Raw genomic sequence first — 6,683 nt, 5'->3', positions numbered from 1 at the left:
GGGTTTCGGTTTGTTAGGGGATTTGATTGATTTCTTTCTTAGAAACGAGGTGTCTTTTAATGATCGAACTATTTCTTTGGTTGCCATTAGTTATTTGGTCTACTTTCTCGTTGGTCGGAGCTTTGTTGGAGAAGAGACATGTGGCTGTAGAAGCCGAGGGTAGTGGTTTCTTGATGCCGATCCGATAGGTTCTTGATTAGGATTTTCGGTTTGTTAGCGGACTTTTGAGTGGAATTCTTGATTCCATTCTCTGAAACGAGGTGTCTTGCAATAATCAAACTGTTTCTTTGCTTACGATGATGTTTTGGTAGTTTCAGACTGAAACTGGTCTACTTTCTTTTAGGGGTGGGGTGGTGTGGTGTTGGACTAGAGGAATGCAGCTATAGAAGCGGAGGGTGATGGCCCAAGCTGCAGTTGTTGAATCTACCTCCAATTCTTTGCCACCTGGGGTCACTAATTCTGGTATGACGAAGAAGAGGAAGACCCCTTCAGGGTAAATTTCTTTCACAACCCTCCATTTTTATTCTTGTATAGCATTACGCCATGAAAAAAAAATAGAGAAGACATTCACATGTATACCTCAAGCCGATTATTATCATAGATCTCAAAGTTTAAGTTGCGGATATTATTGCTAATATTCTTTCTTAAGCGGTGTCATCGTCAACCAGGATTCTTTTTTCCTTTATCTTGTCATTATTATTATTATTCAGATCTTCTGTTGTTCTGGTTTGGTCTTAGATATATATTTGTTTTCTTTGTTCTTCTTGCATTCACATATATTTCTTCTTTTGTATTATGTGTGGCATTTTCATTTAGACATGGTTTGGTCTAAATGCTTCTAGTATTTTCTGTATCATCTCAGTTGAACATACGATACAGAACTTGATCCATTTACTAGATGCAGAAATATAGTGGTTTGGGTTTAATTGAAATATTAGTGAAAAAAGGGATACTGCCAATTAATATATGAACAAAAAGTGATACTGCTGGCTGGAAGGGGTTAGTATCATAGACCTACTGGAGAGATGAAAGTAGGAACTTCTAATTACACTGCAGAAATTATGGCAGCTGGCTTCACTGGCCATTCAAATTAGATGATTGATTTAGCACTCATTAGAACAAGATGGAGCTGTATATAACTGACAAGAAATGTCCATAAGAAATTTCCAATGAGTAGTGAATTTCAGTCAAGCAGGAATGTAGATCATGAAGAACCGATTGACTGATATTCTACCAATCTATTGCAGTTATATCTAGAAATTTTATGTTATTCTAACTAATCTTGATTTTCTTAAATAGTTTGTGCCACTGCCTTTGTTATCTTGCATTGCCAAATTACTTTATGAATATGTGGGTAGTGGATAGTTTTAGGTGTCATGATGTTGTGTGTGTTTGCTTTTATTAGGTCCACTAAATTCACTCTTTTTTAGTCCAGTGTATGAGTTCCATATCTCATGATGTTGGCCATTACTAATATGATGCACCTAAAGTTCATCGGCATCCAAATCTATCCAATTTTAGCCCATCTCTCTTGTCCATAGTCAGAAATTGGTTGAAACCAGTTAAAGATTGATCAAAATCAACATCAATCAGTTGACCTGGGAACTTATAACCAATTTGACCACCCCAAAAGTAGGGAAATAAAAGGCAAGTGTGAGGGGAAGGAGAAGAAGAGGAAAGCGCACCATGGATACAAGATAAAATGCTGACTCTGCAATGGAGTATTAGATACTATTACTATTCATTTGCTATTTGCTACAGCCAAATTTCACTTTTTTCTTTGTCTCCTGCCATTCTTACAATATTTGTTGTTCATCACCATATAACACAGACTAAGGATACAGTGAGAGAAAAGAAGTAGAACATAACCCTTAATTTCAAATAAGGACGATTACATAAAGGAGTTATCTTGAGATGCAAAATTGTACTAAAACATATGCTCTCATTACATTTATGTTTAAAAATATCCTTAGCATTACCCCACACATCAATTGCATGGTGATTAGAAAATCTTTGGGGCCATAGAAGGACCAATTGATGCAATCAAAATTGGAAGTGGAGAAGTTTCGAGTCTTTTATATAATGTATATAATGGTTATCTAATACATATATGTATGATATATATAATATATATGTTTATTAGATAAACCATTATATATACATATGTCGGGACAAGTATAGCTTAACTATTCTTTTATGATTTGTTCATTATTTTTCAGACTTTCTACTGCTTATATTTCAATTTAATGTGTCTCTCTGGAAAGCTAGATATCTTATGTTATATGTTGGGAATATTTTAACACGATATAATTTTATGCTCTTAATTTTTTTAATGTTCTATGATCTTTTGCTTTTTAAATTAATAATTTGATCTTTTAAGCTATTTCCTCAGCTAATTCTGATCTCGCTGATCCAATCTAATTGATTTTGTCCATCTCCATTGCATTCTTCATAACTCATTCCCATGGTGGTACCAATGTTGCAAGTATGACCAGGTCTTCATGGAAAATCTTCATTATATAGTCCCTATTGGTTATTTTGTATTTTCCAACTCATGTTTCTGCAGAAGTAATCACATGACTAGAATGCTGATGTTACACTTGGTAAAATAGGCTTACTGCTCTTACCTGATGCAGCTTGGGAATCAAGATTTATCTTAATGAATAACAAAATGTCATGCTATAAATTTTCTAATTTTGACCTCTGAAAAGGTTGCAGTGGCTATCTGTTAAAGGTTTTATTTTATAAAAAATGGTGTGGCATAATGCTTAATAGGATTTAAATTGGAAGTAAATATGACATTGTAGAGTGGTGGATGAAGGAAATGCCTGTAAGTTTAATGTTTGATTGATACAGGGGACATAAGTTGCAGAAATGAAGCACTTGATATATCTATGTTCTAGGAAACAAGTAGCAGTGATGGTGATTCAGGATATCTTGCAGTGTTTAGTTCTCAATATGGTCAAACGATGGAATAAATAGTTATTTAATGTTGAACCTCATGACATTTTTGATCGAGAATTGAAATAGTTCACTGATATTAATTACCATGCATATGTGTCAGGGGGAACAGTTGAAGCGGAGGAATGCTCAGGTGATTGGTGAAAAAACCTTGCCTCCTTTGCTGGCCTCAGACAGGTAGATTAATATCAGTCATGTATTTTCTTTTACATCACTTTGCTGACTGTTTGGTGCATGTTTGGTAGTGTAAAGAGTAATGCGATCAAGGTACATTACTACGCGTGTCAATGAGGTCTATCCTGTTAAAAAGTCAAGTGAGAGATGCAGAGTATTTAATGGAGATGAGAAGGCCAAGGTTGGAAAGTTGTTGAATTATGTTTTTCATGCTCTAATATTGAAGTATTTTGTGATGGGAGTTCTTCTGACTAATGTGGTGTTGGTTTCGTCGTCCTCAGTGAAATGGTGAGTGCTACAATGCTTCTTTCTTAACTAACACTAGTTTGAGAGATGGGATTTGGAGTTGGTTTGTCCTGAATTTTCTCTTTCATAATAGCTGATAAAGGTAGTCGAAGCTGATTCAATAGACAGTTATCTGTATCCAATTCTCTTGGTTACTTATCAATCCTGGAAGTATAATGTTGTCCATATAGCTTATGCAGGTGCTTCGATATTCCTGTCTCTATTTTCTTCATAAATATATGTATGCCTTAACTCTATGTTGTAGATGTGGCTGTCATGGTAATGCTTATTTTGGTCTTTGCATCTTGTTAATCTAGCTGTGGTTTTCTATCTTTTTCAGATATTATTTATGTAATTGTTATATTTAAGGGCTTTGAATTTTGTTTCATCTTGACTGTGAGATGAAAATACTTTGTACTTTGGAGTTCGGTCACTTCATATTCCAGTTTAAGGGAAGATTGAGGATTTTACTTCATGGTCTCATGAAGCTTAAAATACGATGAATATGTAAAATTACCAGCCAAAGAGGCTTTTAGGTTTTTAGGTTTGTTTCTCACTTACCTAATTCTGCTCTTGCTGAGAAATTACAACTTTGTTTAGAGGATTAGTGTTAAATTTATTGTTTATTGCTAAGTATGGTCGATGTTTTTGGTGCTGTAAGTTTTGGGTAATGTTCATGTGCAACCTTTATGCGCGATTGGTCTGCCTTGCCATTTGTTCCCTCTTGGTCTTCTTGAATGGTTGAGAAGCAATATTCTCCTTGTTTTCAGAAGCATTTTCTCATTGTCTAAAGTCAACATGTGTAACCAATTGTTCTGAAGTCTTTTAATTGGCAATTGTTTGAAGTTGTGTCATGTTAGGATACTGTGTAAGTTTCACACTCTACTATTGACCACTGTCTTCAAAGGAAAATGGTTTAACTTTAAATTGCTATTTTTATTTGCAGGTGCCACAGATTATGTGCAAGTCCTGCTGTCATTGGTACGAGCTGTAATCCTCACAGCAGTGGTCAAAATTTAGACTGTACATCTGAAAACACCACCACCGAGGTCAAATACTCAAAATCATTGCATTCATGGGTATATCCTCAATCTTCTCTGCCAGCTTCTCTCATGTCCATGTTTGTGTCATCAGCTGCAAAAGGAGGTTTGGCGCTTAATTATTTCTCTTTTTACGAAGAGACTTTTTTCATAGTGATTTTTGTCATTATATCTTAAGTTTTATTAGAATTTATCAATTTTCAGATTCAAATTTTTTGTTGAAAAGGCAGCAGGATTGGGAAGATTCATTTCGTGACCTTTACTATATGCTCAGAAAGAACATATGTAACATTTTTTATGGTAATTATTTGAGCCTTAATTATATTTTGTTAATATTGTTTTGACCAACCTATTTCTACCATTTTTTTGACTATCAGATATACGCCAGTCTTGGGAAATCCATTTTTTTTTATAAAATTATTAAGGTCATATACTTAAGGAGAAGTTGGAAAATTTGCAGGTGTTTCTTGGGGCGATTTTTTTTCTTTGAATGTTGATATTTTGATGAGTAGTTGATTTTGGAATTGATGCTCGATGTCATTCTTATTGAGCATCATATATTGTTTGATTAAACATGGTGATAGCATTTTTTTCCTTGTAATTTTTCGTTGCATTCCTACACATTTATTGAGCATTATTTAACAACAATTAACTTATTTCTTGTAAAATAAATTCGAGATGCATGTTAGCTAGTTAATTTTTAGCATGAGCCATATCTCTTAACTCACTAAGATTTATGATACAAAATCGAACAATCTGATTTAGTCCCATAAGATGTGAAGGAAAGATTTGAATTGACTCGTAAGGGCATGAGTGTATTAATAATATCGACGAGTTTAAATTTTTTGGACTATTGGTTTAAGCTCAACGAAGTTAATGAGTCGGTTATCTTATTGATTTGAGTCGTGACAAATTATATCAAAGCTAACATGATATTGGTTATCTTTTCATGACAGGCATCTCATGACGTAGAGTCACCGTTGGACTAGGCTTACGTTGACCATGATAGAGTTTGATCGGGCTATGTTAGTGCTTTACAAGTGCATCCTGCCTTTGGTGCTGCCTTGCTCAGAGAACATGTAAGTGTAGTGGGATTATTGTCTATTTCTTATGGTAACCATATCAAGAGCAATAGTGAATTGAATTATAAGAATAAATATGAAAGGTTTGGAATTCTTGATACAAGTTTAAAATAGTCATAACCCTGATTGATCCATAAGAGTTCATTGTCTTCCATGGTTGAAGCATGTAACCTCAGAAGTAGTTACAATGCACAAGGGATTAGGGGGAAGCGTCAGATGGATTAGTTGTAATCCAATTTCATGAGCCTTACCATGACAATGTGAATCAATTAAGATTTTAGTATGTATAACAACATCTGTAGTACCTAAAATTAGGAGCATACATTAAGATTGATGAAACATTAGTAATGATTGTCTATTTATTCAGCAATTAACAACATGCTGAATCAGTTTTGCAAAATACCTGTGCGTGTTGTCGTTCAACATCACATTCCTGCCATTAAATTACTTGCTTTACCAGAAACAAAGAAGTGATGGTCGGTGAAGTAGCCTGTCATCCAACTCGTACCTCTACTTGCTTTACGATGGCACTCTCTGATGAAAGCTAGAAATAAATATGTAAATTGAATCCATATGTTACCTGTGATGCTTTGTGAATTCATATGTTGGATCTCCAACTATGGTGATATCTTGAAATTAATATAGCACATTTGTTGTTTCTATGGTTTGGCTTTAATAGACCGGTGTCTTGCTGAATACAGAAAATTATAAAACTTTGTTGGTTTTATGGCTTATGTCCATCCTTTTCGGTTAATTAGGAACCCTTGCATTTGTAGGGTCATTTCCTGATCATTCTTTACATTTTACTATTCTTGAATCAGAGTGTAAGTTTTGCTATGCCACTTTGTCATGCTGAAGTGGAACAAGCTTTGCAGAAGCGCGTTATTGCCGACTTGTGACTCTGTTGTTGGCTGTTTAAACATCGATTCCTACTTGAACATTTCTTTTCGTTCTCTAGTGTTTCTTACTATTCTATTATGGCCTTCCCCTTATCCTAGTAGAATTGTACTGTTGACATGGGATTCATGAAAGTTAAAATAGTAAGAAAAAGGAGGGAGAAGACAACACAGCTTGAAGCCTCTAAAGCCCAAATTGACAAATTTGTTAAGCATTGCATCTCCTCCAAAATTGGATTGACAAA

Source organism: Musa acuminata, chromosome BXJ1-4 (genome assembly GCF_036884655.1).
Source record: "Musa acuminata AAA Group cultivar baxijiao chromosome BXJ1-4, Cavendish_Baxijiao_AAA, whole genome shotgun sequence".
NCBI lineage: Eukaryota > Viridiplantae > Streptophyta > Magnoliopsida > Zingiberales > Musaceae > Musa > Musa acuminata.
This window is presented reverse-complemented; position numbering follows the sequence as displayed.